Raw genomic sequence first — 23,363 nt, 5'->3', positions numbered from 1 at the left:
CTGTAACAGCTGAAGAATGCTGTAACACTACTGATTAGATGGAAGTTTCACTGAAGATTAATATTCCTTTGGGTTACTTGAGCCCATTCAAAGTGCATATTCTATCAAAAAAACCTGTTGTGTTTTATGTACATAAAATGTTAAGAACAAAATATCCTTGCAAGTCAAATTCACAAAACATTTCTGCAGTCTCAGATTTGTGCAGTAATGAACAGATTTCTTAGTCTAGAAAGGAAAGTTTAAATTTGGCACATCATTACAGAACATTTTAGCAAGGCAACTCGACTCCTTTTTTAGAATGGGAAAGGTCAGTTCCCTGAGGAATTGTCCATTTTGTCATTTCAGTTACAATAACTTTGCTTTCAAATTGAGAAGTATTCTTTAAATCTTCAGGCCATAAAAATATCTTGGACTGTTAGAGCAGATAAAGCAGATAATATTGGGAATCTGCTGAGGCACAGTGGCTTCTGGATTCTATGGATTTTTTTTGACAGTACTAATTCTTATATTCCTATAGACTTACCATTTCATCCTGCCTCATCTTTTCTAATTTTCCTATTAGCAGTTGTTAAATGGATATTAATTGTAAGCACATAGAAATCACTTAAAATTCCAAGGTCTCCATAAACATTTTAGGGACTACGCCCCTACAATCAGGGCCTTAGGAACAAGAGGGAGAGCTGCTAGAGCAAGCCAGCTGTCTGCATGGTCTGTGAAAGGACTTGGAGGTCACAAGGACAGAAATCTGAAATATGCAATGCAAGATTTGCTTATTATCCCTGAAAAGCAAACTGAGAATGGAAAATTTCCCTTTCTCATTTCTGTGCTCCTCTAGTCAAATTGTTAGCTATGGAAAGCAACAACAGGAATTTAGCTTTACAAACCAGGCAAGCTGATTTATTTCCATTTTCTTTTAAGACAAAATTTTATTAAAAAGAATTATAATAGGGAAGAATATGGAGGAGAATTTCTAAAAATCTACATTTCATTTAGGGGTTAAAATCCCATTAAGCGGAAAATTCAGTAAGTCAATCTGATTCTGATTCTTTCCCCACTCCCCATCAACAAAAAATAATTGATCAGCTATTTATTCCTAAGAATTTTCATTTTTTTGTTCTGTGGCTCTGTGACATGTTCAGTAAGTGAATGCTTGAAATTATTGCCTTGGAGTTTTCCCTATGGTGAAATAGGCCATTAAGTTTCAAATCAATGTGGATGATTGCAATGTGAAACTAACAATTTTCTTGAAATTAATACTGGAAATGAGATGCTATGGTGAAGAAGTAAAATCAAAATTCATTTTTAGACACATTCCCACTATTTCCACAGAACTTAGATAATTAACCTATACAAGCATCTAACCACATTTTTGATTTTTCACTCAATGCTCATTTTCTAAAACTCACTAAACTCAATGAAAAGATCTTTGGAACTCTCATCCTAATGCAAGTATTTTTCCATAGGATCACTTCACGCAGATTTATAATACCCAAAAGCCCTAAGAAATCCCTTGGAAAGAGGATGGTTTTTGATGAAGAATCGTGTGGTGTAAGCTCTGACCAAGACTACCTGTGTCAATGCCTCAGCAGCATAAGCAATTCCCACAGAAAATGCTGAAATCTCTTTTTAATTTCTATGGCTGGAGCTTATTTCAATCTAGGGCAAGAAGAAATAGGGGTTCAGTCATCACAAAGGGCATATGGCTTCTCCAAATAGAACATATGCAGGTTCAGTAAGACAACTCATTAAAAGAGACAGTTAGAAACTGTATTTATCTTGAAGAGCCTGCAATCTAAGCAGCCAAGTCTGTGAATGGGTAGATAAATACAGGTACAGAGCAGTCAAATGGCTTTATCAAGGTTAGTGAGAGAGCTGAAATAAGAAATCAAAGTACCTTTAATTCCAACCAAAGCATTTCAGATCTACTAAAGGATGTGCATGGCATGTGACTTCAACGAAGTTTTAAAATGTATCACAAAAGAGATACTTGCTCACGAAAAATATCTCATGTTGTAGCCAGGCTGCAAACAAATGCAGCTTTTTCATGGAAAGACTACTTTTTCCTGCCTCTTGAAAAAGAAATGAAGAGGCAGAAATCAAATTGAATTTTGATGAACAATTGGAAAATCTTGTCTGCTGTTCCAGCATATTTTGCTGGTGTAGAACAAAGAAAAATAATAATAAAAAGAAGTGCAGCAAATGAAATATATATAGATTAGCTAATTTGGATTTATTGAACCTTACTCCTTTATTGAAACATAAAATGTCTGGTTTAATGGAGGAGAATGTGAGGGACAGAGATTCACAGAGACTAATAGAATACTTTAACACAACTTTTCTTCAGTGATGTGTCTGGACACGTACTTGCTTTCTCTGACACAGCTCTGGTCATTTTTTTCTTTTTTCTTTTCCTGTCCCAAAGACCATATTGGATCAGAATATACCACATATCTGCAACACATAAAACATACTATTAAATTTCCAGAATTACACTTTCCAAACCTTATTATTTCTTATTAATGTCTTGTAAAATTACTTTTGGGGGTGGGGCTGTCAGTTATTTTAACAGGTGCAACACAAAGCTCAGGAAACGAAGCAATAGCACATCATAAGCAGCCTGATCATGAAGAAATGACAGCTTCCTGCAGCAGGAGGCTATGAGACAGAAAGATCTGAGCCGTTTCAAAGTGCCATTATTGAGAACAGCAATAAGGCAGAGGGGACCACATCCCTGAGGTGCTGCCTCAGCAAGTGCAGCGCCAGGGGCAGCTGATGCTGCTGCCAGCAGCTCCTCACATGCTATGAGTGGGAACAGCAGCAAGTGCACAAGTATGAGAATAGGTCAGAAAGGCCGAAAAAATCTGATGTAGGAGGGCACACTTGAATGACACAAAATGACTTTTTCTACTATAACCAGTGCAATACGCAAAGAGCAAATTATTCCTCTGAACCTGTGATATATGGTGTGATACAGTTCCAACAACACATAGTAACACTTGAACACCTTTCAAATCCCTTGGTTTTAGTTTTTGATTTTTTTTCAACTCATAGCATGAGATTTCTTACATTTTTTGGACAATAAGACAAATTTACTAACAAAATTCACTTACAAAATTTTGCAACAACAAGAAAGGAGAAGACAACTGCTGTATTTCTGATGTTAGCAGCACCACTATTTTGTGAGGATCAGAAGGTTTTCCCCTTTTGAGAACACAGGAAAGGTGAGCAGTGAGCATTCTGCAGTCCTGAGTAACTCAAGATGAACTGTTTGATGTTATGTGCAAAGCACAAGCAAAAACTCTTGAGGCATAAACATTTAGTTATGAGGTCAATTTTTTTTTGCAGTTTACACAATGAAAATGAAGTTTTCATTTGCTTGAACAATTACCTTTTAATATTATACATCCAGCAAGGATATCTTGAAAAGATAGAGGAGCAGAAAGGTATTCATGCTAACTTGGGATCTCTGCAATAATTAAATCTGAACTAGTAGCCAGCCCCACCTCTCTAGTTAATGGAGAGAAATAGGCACTTTGAATGTCCAATATTTTGGACAACTATCCTAGGAAGGCATGATCATGCCTTAGAAACATTCATTTTTCCTTGAGCCTTCTAAACTGTAAATCTCTTGAGATAAGGATCTTTTATATGAGTTTGTGGCTCCAAATGACATAAGACATTGACATATAATGCCTGGTTTCAGTCCCAAGAAAGAACAGCCTATGAACAAGTTTAAAGATGAGGTAAAGGACAATCATTTAGAGTAATTCTGAGCACCATCAGAAGACTTAGAATGGGAGATCGATGCAAATGGCACAAAGATAGGATGAGAGCTTTGTGGATCATTGACTTTTGTGACCTTGGTCCACAAACCTATGTATTAAGAACTGATAGAATAAATCAGCCTGGCTAAGTACAGTGTCTTTGTCACTGGATGAAATATTCCCTCGCAAATCTTCATAGCCTTCTGCAAACTTTAAACTTTATATCTCTGAGGTAAATTATTAGCTCCACTGTCAGTGTTTCCCAGCTAATGCAATGGAAATGAGGAACAGCTTTACCAACAATGAGTAACAACCCTACATTAGGAATAAGAAATAGCATGGGAGTCTTCTTAGCAGGTCTGATTCCAGTTCCATTATGATTACTACAGTAATTTTCCAGTTAATTAATCTAATACACTGCAATCCTGACATTCAAATTGCTCATGCTTTCACAAAACACTTTTCTTTGATGCATTGACCCACTGCATTAAAGTAATAAGCAAATTGTTTAAGAACATCAAGTGAAAATAATTGAACCATTTTCTTTCTTATTTTTTCAAAAGGATCATCTACAGCACATAATAGCCTGCTCCAGCCTCCCATGAATTTCATAGAAAGACTCAAATTCATTTGAATGAGGTCTGACACAGTCCTGTAATTCTACTAATTTAAACCAACTATAAACGAGTCCCCTGGTTTTTAAAATACATGACACAATATTGCCAGGAATGAGCATGTGTTCCACAGTATTTTATTTTTCTTTTATTACTGACTTGACATCTTTTCTTATTCCCACCAACTACCTAGAAGAGGTGAAGAATAAAAAATATTACCCAAAGAAAATATAAAATCCTATATTCAGAGTCTTGACCATGCTCCCAAATTTAGGAGGTGGCTGTTTGCCAAGCCAAACTCTCCTCCAGAGCTGGTGAGTGACAGTGCTCTGCAGAGGGTGATGGTTGCTGCTCCCAGCCAAGCAGCACCAAAGGAGCCACCAGTTCTGTCTCAGCTCACCCCTAACTGGAGGTGAGAGCAAACTGATGCTGCTGTGTGTGTGCAGTGAGAGAGCTGAGAGCAGGAGCATGCCTGACGTCACTTGCTGAAAGGGAAAGTGATGCAGAAAACCACTTTTCAGCTAAATCCTCAGCTGATATAAACCAGCCCGGCTCCACTGAGGTCAGCTGATGTCCCACCAGTGGGTATGAGCTGCCGGTGTGGCCCACTGTCCCTGCACATGGGATGGGCTCACATTCAGGCTGTGCTGCTGCCGGAGTCACACAGCCACAAGTGCTTCACAGCTCCACTTTGCCCTTGGGTCCCAGCTGGCATCACTGCAAGAATGCAAAGTAATTCTTGTTTGCTCACAGCTTCACTGCTCCTACCTGTAGTTACTCACCTAAAAACTGAAAGATATTCTGGTTTTTATACATCCATTCAGATGCAAACTTACATGGACATTCTTCTGGGAAGCAACAATCCATATTTATCAGCAGCGAAGGCAGGAAAAGTGGCAAATTGTACAGCATTTGATACATCCACTTCAGCTGCTCTTAGCCCTTCAGTAGTTTATTTGACAAAGAACTGTCAAGGAAGTACTCCAGAGCTGGTGAAGAGCACAATTGCTACCTTGCCTTGTGTGCACTGCAGATATTGTGCAGCATTCTGTAGGGCTTTGCTCTCTCTCATCCCCAGGAAGGATAGACGCAGTGGAGGTCCTGGCAGCAGTGCGTTGTCTCAGGCTCACATTTATTTGATAGAGTGGAAAATCTGCAGAATTTGGAAGAGTGAGATCAATATTTAAGGTAATTTTTTTATTTCACCTCTTCATTTTTTTTTTTTTAATGTCTGTCTTGGATCAGCTGCTGAGCTCTGTTTGCTTCTCAGAATTATCACTTTCTTCCTCAGTTTCTGGATTTCAAAAAACGATGTAATGCACAATATTGAAAACAAGCAACAGAGAGACTCAGAAAGTGTTGCTAGTAGCTACTTTTCAGATTTTTTTAAAAGCAGTTTATATTTCAAGACAGGATTTTAGGGTTGATTAACTGCCTTTGCTGTTGTTGCAACTATTATTTTGGTAGGCAGCTCTCCAACATTAGTGTGTCTATTTTGAAGCTGAGTCAAATGATGCAGAGCATTTATTTGTGTCCATCTCTTCTGGTATCTAGTAAAGTTAAGAGAAAGCCTGAGTACTGTCAAAGGCCTTGAGTGTGGGCTTACTGAGCCAGTCAGAGAGCCATTAGGCAAATCTTACCTGACAGGTCACCCTGCAACCTTTTCAGGGAGAATATTTTGACTGTTTATAAATAAATGCTGTTGTTTGAAATACAAATACAATGGAAACTATGACAGCCAGTGAAAAACATCACATCTTATGGCTAAAGCAATTTAATTGCCAGAATTTCTGGTCAGTGCTCAGTAAATGTACTGCAAATAGTTAGCACTCCTTGCTATTAACTTCCCCATGTTTTCTTAATAACATTGTTTTATTTTAATAGACAGTTCCCATAAGGCTGCTCATGTGACTGTGATTCATTATAGACATGAAAGCATTTGTTTTTATCTCAAGAGTGCAGAAATCAAAACACTGCATGCAAATACCAGATAAAAGTTGAGAAGCACAGGAGAAATAAAAGATCTTGCATTAGGAAGAGCCAAGCACCATGAGGGGGGACGTTACACATCATCAGTACCTCATCACCACACTGAGCTCTGAAGCACAAGTCAACACAGTTAAAAACTTCTTTGGTCATCTCTTGTATTTGTGGGGTGCCCCGTGGCAGAAAGGAATGATGAATCTGACTCCATGTTCTTAGAAGGCCAATTTATTATTTTATGATAATATATTATGTTAAAGAATACTAAACTAAACTATACTAAAGCATACAGAAAGGATACTTAGAGAAGGCTAGAGAAATAATAATGAAAACTTGTGACTCCCTCCAGAGCCTTGACACAGCTTGACAGTGATTGGTCATTAAGTAAAAACAATTCACAGTAGAAACCAATGAAACAACCACCTGCTGATAAACAATGTCCACATTCCAAAGCAGCAAAACACAGGAGAAGCAAATGAGATAATATTGTTTTCCTTTTTCTCTGAGGCTTCTCAGCTTCCCAGGAGAAGGATCCTGGGCAAGGAGATTTTTCCAGAAAATATGGTGGTGCTGGTCATCTCTTCCCAGTCCTGCTCTTCCAGGTGAGCTGCACAGCAAGCAGAGAGCACAGACTCCCTGTGGCAGAGAGCTGTATGAGCATTTACCATCACCTGTGCAAACTGCCCATGATCTGCCTCTGCAGAAGAACCTTGGGGCTTTTCTGTATTCTATGCAAAGCCTTCCAGAATCAAGGTCATGACCCTTACATGGATTTACACACACACCCTGGAGAGGCAGGCTGGAATGGGTACATTGCAGCACAGACCCTTGGGCACAGCTGCCACTCTCACTTGTCCCTAATGCAGTTCCCACTTCTACTTGTGCCGGCAGGTTGGTATTTTGGACTTTCCGTCTTTAGATCTCAAAGTAGCTGTGTAAAACACAAAATCGTGTGTGTAAGTATGAGGCATAAATTACATTTACATGTAATGACAGCATTCAGTGCTGAAACAAGTAAAACGTTCTGATTGAGGAGCTTGTGGAAACTCCACTGCTGATTATTTCTGAGGGCAGAGAAGGTTAATGTGACATAGATGATCCTGATGAGTCCAAACACCCAACAGACAAGCTGCCTGCTTCTCCCCACCATTTGTGTAAAGAAATCTAGGTGAGCAGTGTCCATGAACACTGATATTGCAGCTGCACACAGGAAAGGAGATGTATCTCTTTGAGGGTGACCAATAATTTACTAGCTTTTGTCTAAGTAGAAATACATTTGCTTGTATCTTTTGTATTATTAGAATAAGGATTTCTGAGACAGTGGGGGCATTCACTCAACTGCCCTTTCAAACAAAAGGCAAGTTTGAAATTAAATCCTGACTGGAGTTTAAAATATATATCTGCATGAAGTTCACATAGCAGTTTGCATAACTGCTGCAGCAAAGCTGTTCCTTCTTCAACAAATGCTTTGCATCACTGTGAAATATTATACTGTGTGACTAAATTTTTTGGAGCGGCAACTTCACAAATCTCAGTCCTAGACTGTCTAAATGTTTGTTGCAGCAGCAATAGAATCAGGTCACATCTGAAAAGTTAGCAACAGTCTTCCTGGCAGTATCCTGGAATTCTTCAGACCTCTTAAATTTTATGTCTTCAAAAGCAAAATATAAGAACTCTAGAGAGTTCTAGCTTTTCAGGAGTTTAAAAACTATGTATTTTAAATTTTTGATCTGAAAGATAGGCTGGAAATCATATTTTTCCTGGTGATTTTGTTGTTCTAATTTAAAATCTTGTCATAGTACCAGCTGCAGCCTCTGGCTACTTTATTCATTAGAAGAATGGTGCTTGTTAAAACAACAAAATATTAGCTGAACTGTGACTTCAGATCCACAACTTAGGAAAACATCTTCATCACTGCTTGCTGCTTCTGACCAAGTTACACTGGAAATTCATATCAAGTAAAATGATAATGAGCCTGCTGTTACAAAAATAATCCTCTTGGTTATTAATAATTTATAAGGTTGAGCACTGATTAATTCATGGCATAATATTAAAAGCACGTTATGAATTAGAGTCAGAAAAAATGGGATTGTTTATGAATAATGAGTTCTTTTGAATAATTTCCAAAATCAATAGATAAAGCTTTAAACCTCCTATGTCTAGCACAATGCTCTGGCCAGCAGCATCCACTGCTCTTTTAACTGGGGAGCTGCTGCCCAGGGTCCCAGGTGGGTCTGGATGGAAGGTTCCTGTCCTGCAGACAAGTGTGCTGTGAGCTCTGCCCTTCCCTATTGCTCAAGAAAGCTGAAGCAATGCAACAAAAGAAACAGCAGAACACGTTGCAGGACCAGAAACAAAAAGATCAAGGGGAATCAATTCGATTTTAACCTGTCCACCCAACCTTCCCATTCATTCCAGTTTTCTTTTAAATATTATGCACTGCTCATTGTAGCTGTAAGTTCAAAACTTGCTATCTCAGCTTCTGGTTCAACCTCCTCCAAAGAAACAAAAATCTCATTAACTTCTATAGAAAAAAGATCATGACCCAAGTGATCACTTAGCAGTGTTTTCTCTTCCTCTAAAAATGAGGATAGCCACAAGGCCTAAAAAAAAAAAATTCTCTAAACAAAGAGTAAAAGAAATCACAGAACCCCCCTTGGGGCTTAATGAAGAAAGGCTGCTGGGAAGCTTTAGTGAATTTTTGCCTACAGAATCCCAGAGAGATGCTCAGAAGTGAATCTGTGCCCCCTCTAGCAGCAGTGAGTCCAACCAGCTCCCAAAGCCACATCTCCAGTGGTAGAAAAGTCTGAACCTCTGCATGAATGTATTGCAATTTTTACCATATTACCATGAAAAGCCTTGCCCTAACACCCAACCTAGATGTTATTCATCTGGGACGTGGAGGACAGCTTCTCTCTTGGCAGCAGCTTTTCATGTATTTAAAGATTGTTACCAGAATCTCTCTTTTTTTTTTTACTACTACATTCCCATTATCTCCATAATGTTAAACAGTTCCACTTAATTCAGCACCTCATTGCAGGCTCTGTGTCATGGATCTATGATTGCTTACATTTCTACCTATTTCTCTCACACTTTTGCTACACTCGGTAGCAGAAGTGAAGAGCTAAATATGTTCAGTGTGTCCTAGGCCATCATGAGTTCTTATCCTATTTAAAAAAAGCTGATAAAATATATGGAGGCTACAAAAAGCTCTTTTATTTTAGTGAGAAACAAATTAATAAGTAATGAAATGTTGTGTAAAAAGGATTCAATACTATTTAGTAGTGAGAAAAAAAAATAGATTAAAGGCAAAGAACTTTTCATGGATAAAGAACTGAATAGGAAACAAAACAAAACAAAAAAATCCTAGCAAAGTCCATCATAACTGTGTATTGAGTCCACTGTTTTACTTACCAGTGAACTAGAAGTACACAAAAACTATTTGAAAAATACTGTGTTAACAAGGGTTATCTGAAATAACTGCATGTCTTATCAGGCATTTCTTACACAACAAGAAAAATAGCAGCATGCACAACAATAATTTCTCCAATTTTTCTTAGGTCAGCTTTTTATGATCCCTGGTTATATTTGTTTTTACAGCTTCCCTTACTATTCATTATGTTTCATAGTCACTGATAGGCAAAAACCCTTCATGAATTTAACTGGTCCCATTTGGTCTCCACAGTGTATTATGTCAATATGTTCCACAGCTCAGTGATGTACTCCCTGAAAAAGGCTTTCCTTTTATTGTTTTAAGCCTATTAAACATTATTTTCTTGGCTGCCCTGCTGTTGTTGAATTGTGAAAAACAGTGAATAATCAATGCCTATTCACTTTCTTCAGGAATTTATAGGCTTTTTCCAAACAGCCTAAATCATCTATTTTCCAATCTATTTGTTCTGCTCTGTTAATTGCCTTATTTTATAGAAGCTGTTCAAACTTTTGATCAGCTTTGTTCTACTAAATCCCCTCTGAGATGGAGTGACCAGGAGTCCGCAAAGTGTTCAAAGTGTTCATGGCTGGACATGATGGATTGAGTGCTACATGCCTTGCTATTTTTACAGAAAATACTTGGTTTTTTTATGTGATTCTGTATTTTTCCAAGTACTGAAGTAAAAGTTATTGTCAGACAACACCTTGGTTCTCCTTTCACTCTGTTTGAAACATAAAAACAAAGAACTGGTGTGATATTTTACAGAATGTTATGCTTCCCATTTCAATTGCATGAACTCTCACATTGCATTCAACTGCATCCAAGTCTCACAGTTCAAACAATTTCAAATGTCTAATAAATAGAAATATTCCTTACATATTTATGTATTTTGTGGTACACCTTGAGCTTACATTTTTGCTGCCCTAATTGCCTTAGCTGTCTGAACACAGCTGACTATGTTTGCTGAAGACCATTGTTAAAAATTTTACTCTGTAGCTGACCAGCTCTTCCCTGGCTTCTTCCTTTCTCTCTGAAGGTATTTACAGAATGTTTTCCTGTTCATCTTAATGACCCTTGCAAGCTGTACCTCATTTTATACTTATTTTGTGCTTTCCACAATTGTCCTTGAGTACTTATTTCTACTTATCTGTCCCTGGCTTAATTTGCCCATGTCCTGACTTCCTTCCTGTATTGCCACCTGTGATCCAGCCACAGAAATCTCTTCCTGTATTTCATCCTCAGCACTTGCACACTTTGTAGCTGTGCCATTACTGTACCTTTCTTAGAGAGCTCCCTATTAGCCCATTTTCCTCTTTATACAGATTTTATTTGAATAGCAATGCTCTGGGTTTGATGATGCCTTTGACAGCACAGGGATGGGACAGACGGTCTCAGTCTCGAGGATTTCCTTCCTTAACAGAGCTCAGATTTTTTCAAGAGCCCTAATTCCATTATAACTTGTATTGTGACTCATTTCACTGCTTACTCGCAGGAAACTGCATCTACCTCATTTTCACAGAAAATTTGTCTGTCGAGGATCCCTGCTATGGCAATTGCCTTTGTTGCTGTTTAAAGAATTCCTATTCTGTATATCTGTCTGTTTAGCACTTATATATAAAAAACCTTTCAGATATACAGAAATGCTTTTTTATTTCTGCAAAAGGTGCATATTTTTATGCTAATAGTCTGACCATGTAAATAACCTGTTTCAAGACATAAGAAAATAAATAATGTGATCAATGTAAAGATTTTGTTAAAAAAAGCAAGAATGGACATACATATGGAATATTTGCAACACAGGCTACCTTCCCTGAAACAGTGTATCATAAAAGTAAGCATTCAACATAAAAACAAAGACAATTAAACTTTGAGCTCACACACAGGGATTCCAATTCCCAGACTTTGACAACAAAAACATTATTTTTGTGTGTGTGGAAGGCATTGTAGAAGGGTTTCTCATTGGTTTCACTAAGATACCAAAACTTCACAGAGCTACCAAAAGGCTGCTCACAGATGTTACAGAATATGAAGTTCATTGGCTACTTCTAAGCCAGCACCTTGGAAAAAATCTTCTGCATCTCAGTGTTTAGTCAGGTGGAGTTCTGTGGTCTTTACATTCCTACATGGACCATTTTCTTGAACCTTACAGCAGAGCTCAGCTCTTCAAGTCAGACACCTCATTAATTTTATTTTACATGATAAATATTACTTTTCCTACGTCTGCCAATCAAATCTGGGATAATCCTGCAAGAAGCTGAATTCAACTAATATCAGCAATACCATATATTCAACGTTAGGCCATCTTGCCATAATTCATGTTAGATTTAAGAGCCACTGCTCTATTCAACTACTGTCGTGGCTTTGTTGGAAATGTGTCATCATTGCCATTATTCAAGTTCATTCTCTATTCTTTGTGAGATTTCTATAGCTTTTTTTTTAAAGTCCGCTCATTTTTATGAGTATGTATCAACTGTTCTGCTTCATTGTCTATACTATATCACAGATAACAAAGTTTGGACTTTTTTCTCAGCATTTTAATGAACTGTCTGTAAAAGTCAGAGGTTTCCTTCCAATTTTTTATGTACAGAAACTCCTTGATTATTCAAAAATAAACCTGGAAAAAACCTCCCAAACCTCAAAACTTTATTAAAATGTAACCAAATTTAAAACATAAATAGTATCAGATGAGAAAGGAAATTCAAAAGTGATCAGTAATTAAAGGTCATGTCTTAAAAAACAAAAAGTGAATGTAATTTTATTTCTTCATTAGCTAAGTTGTGTTTCTGGATGAGATGTTCTGTATCAGCCATTCAGAAAAACTTTATAAAAGTGAGCCCAAAGTATATAATAGATACTTTTAGCTTCTAATATTAAGGTCTTAACAATAAAATTTCTTTTTGAAAGTAAAAGTTTGGTATCTGCCACTGTATGAGTCCAAATTCTAATAAGCCCTTCAGCATTAATGGCAAAGAGACTCATATTCCATATTAATGGATCCCAGAAGTGCTGTTTGATGACAAATGTACAAGTAGTTTTATCTTTTGGGCACGGTAGTTGAATTTATTTGATTTGGCATGGAAAGCACCAAGATCTGCCTGTAGCCTGAATGTATTAAATAACATCAGTACTAAAGGCAGTAATCTGGAAGCTTTCAGAGAACAAAATCCAGGGTCACCAACAGAAGATGAAGAGGATAAGACTTTTTTTTTTAATCCACATCCTATAGCTGGGCATGGTTTCCTTATTATTATAAATATTTTTGATGACTTATACAGCCCTACTCAAAACCAGTAAATACTGACTCAGAGCAATGCATGTTTCTAAGAGTACATTTAAATAAATAAGTAGAGGTGTCTCAGCCACACACCATTGGGCAGCTCTGAACTGCACACAGAGCTTTCCTGCCATGGGATTCAGGCAAACCTTTCCATCTGCAAATATAACACAGGAAAAAACCTGTCTGGGTAAACCAGTCACACCAAAAAGGATCCCCAATCTCCTTTCCTCACAATAATCTTGATGCAGACTCATTGAACTTGCTAAAAATAAATTTGGTGTATTCCATGTTATCAGGTGTTTTCATTCATCCGTTATGCAATTTTAAAGAGAGACACCTATTTAAGATAGCATTATTATCAATTTTATTTTCTACATACTACTTCTGATCAAAGGACCAATTGTTGCATTTTTTCATCTAAAACATGGTCTAAATTGTATTTATATTACATTGTGCTGAGGTGGCTTGTGTTTAAATTTTTATCCCCAGACTGACATGTTCTAGCTTATATAGGTAAATCTATTTTAGGCAGTTTTCTCTTTCTGATATGCTGTTTTATCTTTTAAGTGCCACTACAAGTGCTATGGCTCCCGAGGTTTCTATGCTCAGCCATATACCTGCAGTGACAGATTCTCATTTTAAGATGAAAGCATTTCTACAGATTGTAAAAACTTTCTGTCCTGCAGTTCCTCATAGACCCATCTGTGTATTTAATGCAGACAGTTCCCCAGTTTACGTCATTTAACTTTGGAAAGTCCCACTTCATTTTTTTAGCATGTCAGGTAATATATTTTTCTTTTTGGTAACAATTCATTTAACAAACATAATTAATCTCTGGAACTGGTCTGTGCATGGCCATGGAATACTGGAGCGATTAGGGGATGTCTCTTTCCTGTAGCACTGTGGTTTTAAAGGCAGCAAGTGGGATGAGTCCTTTTTCTCCCTGTGGGGCACCAAGGTAACCAAAAATCAGGCAAGGCTGTGAACCAGGAAAAATTCAGTTCAAATGGCAGAATGTTTTTAACCAAGATTAAGAAGGGAGCAGCCTTTCCACATCTGCACTGATGAGAGAGAAGGAAGAGGCTGAGTCAGGCACTGATCGTGCCATCAGTGTTTGCGTCCACTGCCAAGAGCAGCACAAAGCAGCTCTGGCCAGAAGCCATCAGGACACAGAACTGGCCACTGGCGGAGCCCAAGGCCAGCAGATGGGAGCTGTGCTGTGCTCAGCTGGCTCTGAGCACAGGGAGCACCAACAGAGCGCTGCCCGTCGGCCACGACACACCAGGAATGGGAGACCAACCAAAAGCATGGGCTGTGCTTCTCTGCTGCTTTTTTAGTTACAGATCCACACTGACACCATTGCTCAGGGTCACCCTGTAAAAGTCCCTGTAAAAGCATGGTGACTGTGGGGAGCACAAAAAATGTTTCTGCTCACTTATCTTTCTTCCAAAGCTCATCACTCAGAAATCCTATTTCTAACAACTGTGCAAGTTGCAACTGTTGCAGCTGTTCAAGTTAAGGATTATTTCCAAATGCAAGACTCTGCCTTTTTGCATGAGTGAGACAAGCCTCCTCTATGTTTGTCATTTCCCCAGCAAGGGTGAGTGGCTGCTTAGGCCCTGAAAACCTCATTTTCTGTCGCAATATTTTTGTTTGTTTGTTTAATAGGGGAGGGAATTGTAGGAAATTAGAAGGGTGGGAATTGTTGGGAGCAGGAGTGTATTCAAGTACCTGAATTGTTGAGCTCACCAGCAAGTAAACAAATTGAGCTGAGCTTTTGCTGTATTTTGGTATTCATTTTTTTCTGCTTCTATCAATATCTCAAGTTTGGATATATGTTTTTAAAATTTTTTTCAGGAGTGTGTTCATTAACAAACAGAAGAAAATTCAGGTTCATACTATTTTCAATTACTTGATTTGTTTGAGGTTAGCCACCTAATTTACAGCATGAAGTACCTGAGTGATGTATAGGAACATGGTTCTCCCCATTCATTTTATAACATACAACTTTATATTTTTATTTTTTGAGATATATTTGCAGTCATGCTGCAAATAACACACAGTCTTGGGGAGGCAGAACAGTATTCATATATATTTAGCAGGGCCCATTTAAGTTAATATAAAATCACTGTTCCTTGAGATTACATAGGAAAGAAGTTTTACTGCAAGTGTGGAGGCATGAAGGCGCTATTTTGGGGGCACAAAGCAGTATAATAGTAGTTTCTGGAAAGCAAATAACAATCCTAATCTATAATCTCATTAAAATATCAAAGCAAATTCATTGAGGCTCCTGAGAAGTAACATCACAATGCCATCAAAATGTGAGGTTACTGGAAAGCAGGACATGACTTTGACAATGATGATTATTTCCACACATGACAGTGAGGAGCTGCCATACCAAATGCTGTTCCCTGTGGTTTTTAGGCCTTCCTGGATTTCAGCTGTACAAAACCAGGTGTCTGCTACCAGATCCTACATCCACATGTAGAGTTAAGTCACATCTCTCATTTTTAATTGTATGCAATACCATTATTGACTATCTAAAAAAGGCTTTGTGCTGTGTATGTTTTTTAGTTTCACTGTGCCTGAATGTTTTATTGGAACATTTACTCAGGTAACTTGAGAATTACTGGGCAGTAAATGCACCTAGTTAGGGAACTTAGCTGTGGGATTTTATATTATTTTTCAAGTAATGGGCTAAGGTGCAACTATTTTTTGTCTAATTACTCCTCTTTGAAGGCTATGAGTTATCCTTTGCTACAGATTAACCTTGCAGGTTTTGAAGTATTAATGAAAATAAACCTGTGATTCCAGAAGGGAAGCACACAACTTTTTTAATGCATGTATTGCATAGGAGAAATTATTTTCATACATTCCCTGTTCAGTTTTAGTTCTGATTATTGATTTGAATGGATTTTCACTTAAAGTTGATCTCTCAGTCATAATGAGTAATATTTGACATCTGATCTTGAGCCATAAAGGTCTTAATATTTTAGCTGTATCCAGGTCATCAGTGTCTGCAGCCATCCATTGGCCACATTTTCTGCTTTCACAGTACTTCTGATCATTTGAAATATGTTTCCTTGAGGAGAATTCCAGTCTTAAAATTCCCTAGTAAAAACTCATGACTCAGTGTTTTTAGTGTTCAGATCTTTAGGGATACTGAGCCACATATTGCTGATTCAGTAGCACATGAATTCTGTAATGTTCTAATTACTGTCTACAGATGTACAAACAAGTATTTGGTCCAAAAGATTGATTCATTGCATCTGCCTTAAATACCCAGGTTCCCTGTCAAACTGGGAGATACCTTTCAGAATGAAATTTTCAAAGTCTTTAAGATGACACCTGTCTCTCTAGCCTTTATAAAGCAATTATTTCCTAGCAGGGCTATTCAGCTTCCCACAGCCAGTAAGGAGCTGCCCAGAACCAGTGCATAGGGAGCTCAAGAAGGGAATGGTCTGAACTGTACCCAGAGAACTGCCCTGCACAGGGCAGCTTAAAATCCAGACTTGCTATACCAGACTGTTAATTTTAATTGGTTTTCTCCAGTCATGGGAGACAGAGGTAACAAAGATTACCTGTAAAAGGCAATCTGATTTTCACTGCATTTTCCACTGGTGAGGGCTAGGAACAGGCAGACTGGTGTTTACAGATGTTGACAAGTTCCTCCTTATTTCCATGAAATTAATTACCTACATATTTTCTAATCTCCCTTTACATGATGTAGGAAAAAAAAAAGTCTGATTGCCAATCTCAGTTATTTAAACACTTTGGAAAACACTGCCATATGTTGACATCTATGTAAAAGCCCTGATCTTGAACATGTAATTTTCATTCATCCTTAATGCAGCTAAATGCTTTTGTTTTCCCAATCTCTGAGCAGACTGGGAGCTGTTTGCTGCAAAATCCAATTCTTTATTGCATGAGACTGCAGCTAATTCAGGGACCATCTGTGTGTACTTATAACTTAAATCATTCCTTTCAATGGGTTTTATATTGTGCTTGTCAGGATTCAGCTTCATCCTCAGTGGTGTTGCCTGTTTACCTAGTTCTGCCCTTTCCCAATGGAACTCATCACTTTCCTTCTGAGCTTGCACATAAACCATCTTGAGACAGCATCATATTTTACAAGTTTTCCTCATTTTGGTGAGCCATGCAAAAAGGGCACTCTTCTGCACCGCTAAATTGCAAAGGATTCTGTGCTGGAATTGCTGCCCATCCTCCCAGTGCTCGCTCTCAGTTGCACAGCACTGCCCCATGAAGCATCCAACAGCAAAGAGTAATTGTGACCCTAAACACAGGCAGGGCAGGGCAGGGCAGGGCTGTCCCACTCCAGCCTTCCTGATGTCCATGTGTCCTTGTTCAGACCAGTGAGGAGGAGCAGGTGTCTGTAGAACAATGGTTGGCACCTTGAAGAGTCCACTGAAGATTCATGTGACACATGAAGCACCTCCTGATGGATGACTTCTTTCAGAGAGCATGACAATAGCAGAGAGAGAGATAATTAGCTCTAAGGTAGCTGTCTGAGGTACCATGAGCAATGATGCCTGAGGCTTTACTGCAGCTATAGAACCATTTGCCAAACACTGTGTTGCTGTGAGTATTCTGTATATCTAAGCCAGACGGACTTAAGGTACTGCAGGCAGATCAGCTGCAACCCTTGTGCACAGGCAAGTGCTCTTCAACTTGCTTTCTGTACATTTTCTGTCTTTTCAGAAACGTCAATATCTCTTTTTAGGCCCAACCACTTATAGGAGGTATAAAGGGTCTGTGTTTCTGATGAGGGATTAATCTCCCTGAACTCCAGTTCTCAAGTACTTGCAGCTGGAGCTGCAGTACTGGCTGACATTTCTTCAGCACCCTGCTCTGTGTCATCAGCTCATAAGATCTTAACATGCAGCTTTTTATTCTGTGAGGATTTTTCTGAAAGTTCTAGTTCTTCTGTGACTCTAAATTTTTCATAATGTGACTTCTTTTTTGTTGTGGAAAATGTTTCATCTATAGCCACAAGCGCTGGAAAGGAAATGAAGGATTAACATCGATAATTACTAATGCCACATGGTTTTTAAAAGCCTCAATTGAAATTACCAAAAGTTGATCACTGCTAAATGTAGCCCCCAATCAGAACTGGAGACAACTTTGGCAAGCAGTGCATGCTGTGGTTACTGTCAGCTGCCCAGCTGCAGGAATGTCCAAGTCTTCTCATCCTGAATCGTGGTCTCCTCTGAGGAAAGGAGCTGAAGGACTCCCCAGCATTACAGGGATCTGCAGGTAGATAAAGGAGCAAACAAAAAGTAATCAAAATTAGAAACAAAACGGTTTCATGTCAGGTGCGTAAGGTACAAAAGAGGAGGAAAGGGAAAAATGACAAATCTAGAGGTGCTCTGAGAAATGGAAGAATGCAAGCAATGAATGAAGGTGGTTTCAAGGAGAGGAAACAGCGAGGGAGGAGCACAGAAGAGAAATGTGGGTAAGTCCCTTTCAGGCAGAACCATCAGCATGCCCGTTCCCATCTGAGTGTCCATCCTCTCCTGTGGAGTCTTGCTGAACAGGAATCTGCCAGATGGTGATCTGAGGTGAAGGAAAGCAACATACCCTTAAACATCTGTCCAGGGACATTTTGTACTTGGAGAAAGGGACAGTCAGGAGAAATCCCTTGGGAGAAGGAAGGAAACCTTGACACTGGTTTACAGGGAGTATTGCTTCTCTCAGCTATTTATACTGCACATACATTGCAACAGAATCTGTGCCTCTGTACGATGTGAAGCACATTTCAAGAGCTGCACTCAAATGAAAGGGAAATACAGTGGAAAAATACACCATGGGATTTTTGTTCCCAAGAAACTCAAGACAATCCTGCTGAATGACAATTTATCTCCATTTAAGGGTTTCATTCCCACAGTATGTTTGTGTTGTGTCTTCAGCTGTTTTAAAACCTGAAAAGTGATTTTATGTAACATAGTTTTTTAATTTGGGTTAGTTTTTTGGTGTTTTGGTGCCTTTTTTTTTTTTTTTTTTAGACATGTATTATAGCGTTATCTAAATGTGTGATGAATGTTCCATCAGCACCCTACTTCATTAAAACTCAATGATTTTCTGTTGTGCAGATCTCCTTAACAGTTTTCTGGGAAGAACCATACAGATACATGCTATGAAAGTCAGAGGAAAAGTGTAGGAAACAAATACTCTTTAAAAGAACAGAAAAGACAGTAGAAAATTAGATACAGAAATGAGAGGAAAAAAAGGTAAAATGTAAAGAAATAGAAATGAAGACCAAGACCTAAAAGAACCACCTATCTTCATAAAGTTAATTATACACTAAGAAACATTAGTTTTTAAACAAATTACACAATATTTCTGTAGATAAAAATATAACCTGCTATTGCACAATTCTGCCAGAAGGCTATGTAAGCCTGCAAATGCTCATTCTCTTATAAGAAAATCTCCTCTTAAATATTTTTTATCTTGTTTCTCCAATGAGTGCAAAAAATCAACAAATTGTGAAGTGCATTACTTCTTGCATCTTCCTTTAGTATTTGAAAACTGTATTGTACAATTTTACCTGTATTGCCAGGACCTTGATTCTGCACTTTGTCATTAAAAAGAAGCCCAGGAACATCAGTAGCATTTTCTGACATGTGGTAAAAAACATTTTTTGACATTAATGTTGCTCCTAAGAGTGCAGAGTCAGCACATAAATGGGCTGCTTTTGGTAATTCTGATTGTCAAACATGGACCCCCTGCCACACAGAGCTTTTATCTCAGCAATCACAGAAAACTGCAAAACTCCCAAGGCTTCCCAGGGTTCCTAAAAAATTTTAAGCATTGTAAGATCTTCCCAAATAAGTGTATGCTTATTAAAGAAAAGATGATCTACATAAAACCAGAGGTTATTGTAGTGCCTTGACTAGAGTTATACAACCCTCACTAGAGGGGCTTTTCTCTTAATTCCAATTTCATGCATTTTTTAGCAATGGAGAACAATGAGGGAGATGTATTTACTAGCAGTAAGTTGTTAAGAGGAGCTTACAGTATTCAGTGTAAATGTCTAACACAGATCTTATTACGAGGTAAATGGTAATAACCTAAAATGCACTCAGAATGCCACTGTGCACTCTGCTTATGTGAGTCAATTATAGCAAATGGGAGAGTTTTCCAGAAGAAAAAGCTGTTTGGCTCATCTCCTCTTAGTACACAGCTGTAATTTTAAACTCTATGTATCATGGCTTCATTTCACTAGATAAATTAGTAATAAATAAATCCATCACTTATTTGGGTTGTAACCTTAGGAAATCTCTCCTGCCTTTACTTTTCTTCTCTTTTTTATATGTCTTATAAATCTCATTAGATTTCCAAGTCAGGGATTGCCGTCGCTCGCTAAGAAGCCCGGGCGGCGCTCCACAGAGCACGAGACAGCTGGAAAGTCGCGAGCGGCCGCAGTCTGTCTTAGCCAGGAAACAGCAGGCTGCTGAAGGCAGAGCTGCTCCCCGGCCACCTGGAGCCCCTTGGCGATATAGCTCAAGGAGGCGCTCCAGAAGAGCAGGGTGCGGATGCTTGGCAGCGGCAAGGCGAGATGAGTGGAGTCGTTGAAGTAAAGCAAGAATCAGCCAGTTGTCCGTGGGAAGAAGGAAGGTTTATTGAGGGCAGGAACGATACAGAAGGGATGGGGGCCACGAACAACTGACCAAAGATCCTCCCCCTGGTCAGGCCTTATAAAGCCGACCCCAGGGGGAGGGTGAAACAAACATAACCAATCAATAGACATTACATCAGCACAGGAGACAAATCAACAGAAAACAGAGGAGTGGCCTTCCCCCCTAGCCCAATCACCACCCGAACCCCGAAGAACTTTCTGGATCTGGGGAGTGGGGCGGGGGTGATGGACAGGGGGGTTGCCCGGACAACGAAGGAGGGGGAACATTGATGGACAACGAAATTTACATGAAATAAGGAGGACCCGGCTGACTGACATATAACGAACACTGGGGGTGGGGAGGGAACCCTGGAAATCCCCTTGCTCAAGTCGCCATCTTTAACTAACAGAACTTAATGGGAATAAAATATAAAACTTACAAAACTCAACTTTAGAACAACAAAACAACACGCACCCCAACAAGGGATTATCCTGTGACATATTTTGCTCTCAGCTATGGCTCAGTAAAAAAGACCTTGATCTCATTTGGAGTCTGCTCACTACTGTAATATAAAGTAATGTTAATAAAGAGTTCAAAATAGTAATACTTCTGTTGCTGTCCTTGAAGACTATTCTGTAGACCAACAGTCAAAGGGAGTAGACTTCAATCGAAGGAAGTTTTCTTTTTTCATTTATTACCACAGCCTTTTCTTTCTCTGCATAACTCTTATCTGCTCTCAGCTCTTCTGCTCAGTGCTGTCCTGAACACTCCTTATCTACCTCAGAAGTCCGCTCATCAAATATTTATAAATTAGATGAATGTTTCATCACCTCTTAAGTTAAATACACAGATTTCCCTTTCTAAACCGTTCTTCTAATCCCCATCAGCCCCTGGATTTCATTTGGTGGTTTGCCTTTGGCCATCCAGTATTTCGTGCAAAGGTACCCTTTTTCCTACAGGCAGTGCAAACAAAATATCACCAAGAAAATTTATGGCCTTAAAAAATTGCTTCACAAGACCTGAAATAGCAAAGCATTCTTATTAATCCTGAATGTGCCATACTACAGGAAAGTAACATGGATCCCCAGTGACAGACCATAAACCACGCTTCTACCAGTTTTAGTACCTTTCTCAGAAGAACAGCTTCTGTGTTTAAATTTTAAAATAAATGTTAGATATTTAAAGCAAAAGGATTCCTTTTGCCCTTCAGATGCTTAGCCAGTCATAAGGCACAACAGGAACTCCTTTGCCAGCACTGACATCCGGCTCTTGTGCTGCTGGTGCCACAACGGATTACACTTTACAGAAAATGAGAACAGCTAACAGCAGGTCCAGGAAGGCTCAGCCTTCCCCCTTCCCCCACCTTTTAAAGGCTTGGATTCAAAATGTGATTCACAGCTCCTATATGATTTTTTCCTGTGTAGATATAAATTCAAAACAATATGACAAGCAACAAATGTTTGCTTTTCTTTTGGGGGGTATGAATACAGCACACATTTTTCAAATAAAATAACTGAGAACAATATAGTAAGTGATGGACTTTTTTTACACACAGAGCTATTTTTTCAAGGTCATAATATGTTCCCAGTCAAATCCAGAGGAGCTTCACAACTGATTGCAGTGGCACTGGGATATTGCATTAAAGTCCAGGTTCTTTCCTCAGAACTTAGCTTTCATATATGCAAATTCAGTGGTGTGTGTATGACATTGTATTATGAAAACTTTCTCATGATTCACAGTATTATTTTTGTGACTCCAAGTGAGAGCTGGTAAAACAAGAGACAAACTAGCAGAATCCATCTGCTTGAAATGTTTTGTGAACAATCACAACCTATCTAAAAAGCAAAATGAGAAGAAAAGCAGCTTTGTTTTCTTGTAGGGTGATTTGAGTAATTTTCATTCACTTTTTTCCATTCTGTTTTCCTTCATTCTCACATGGCATTCTCCAGTCTCTCTCTTCCCTCCTCCCATTTCTGCCATCTTAACCATTACATAAGAATATAAACACACTTCTGCTCTTAAGGTAGATGGACTTTTTTTTTTTTTTAGAACATTTCTGCTGAATGTTGTGTTCTAATATAATTCAGTAATGGCTTTTCATGGATATTATCTCAGATTTTTAGAGAGGCCAGCTCCAGACAGCTTCACCTGACCAATTTTTATGCTCATGATAGCTCTAGTGATGGGGAAGGTTATAAAACTAACCCAGTGACTGTCAGAGGTGTTCAGTTGCCCAAGCATAAGTGTCTAGTGATGAGATACCCTGGGGCATCTGAGACCTCCCCACAGTGGTAGCAGACACAATAGAGGGGCCCTGCTACCTCTTACCTCTATTTGGACCACTGAATCAAGCCACTTTTCTTTGAAGATAAACTGATGAAGGAGCTCTGTTCCCAGAACTAAGTATATCTCTGACAGCTATAAACATTCTATAAGGGAGCCTAGATGCCATAATGGTTTAGGAACACCTACATATACATGTTTAGATCATATACCTTGGTTTAGAGCCAAGTTTCATTCACATGGTTTCAACTGGCACCAGTAGAATTATGATCATTGCCACACATTGCCACAAAACCACATTACTTGGTGACAATTTTGATGCCAAAGCAACGTGGGCTTCTCAGAAGATTAAAAAAAAAACCCTACCCAAAA

The sequence above is a fragment of the Camarhynchus parvulus genome, chromosome 1A (genome assembly GCF_901933205.1).
Source record: "Camarhynchus parvulus chromosome 1A, STF_HiC, whole genome shotgun sequence".
NCBI lineage: Eukaryota > Metazoa > Chordata > Aves > Passeriformes > Thraupidae > Camarhynchus > Camarhynchus parvulus.
This window is presented reverse-complemented; position numbering follows the sequence as displayed.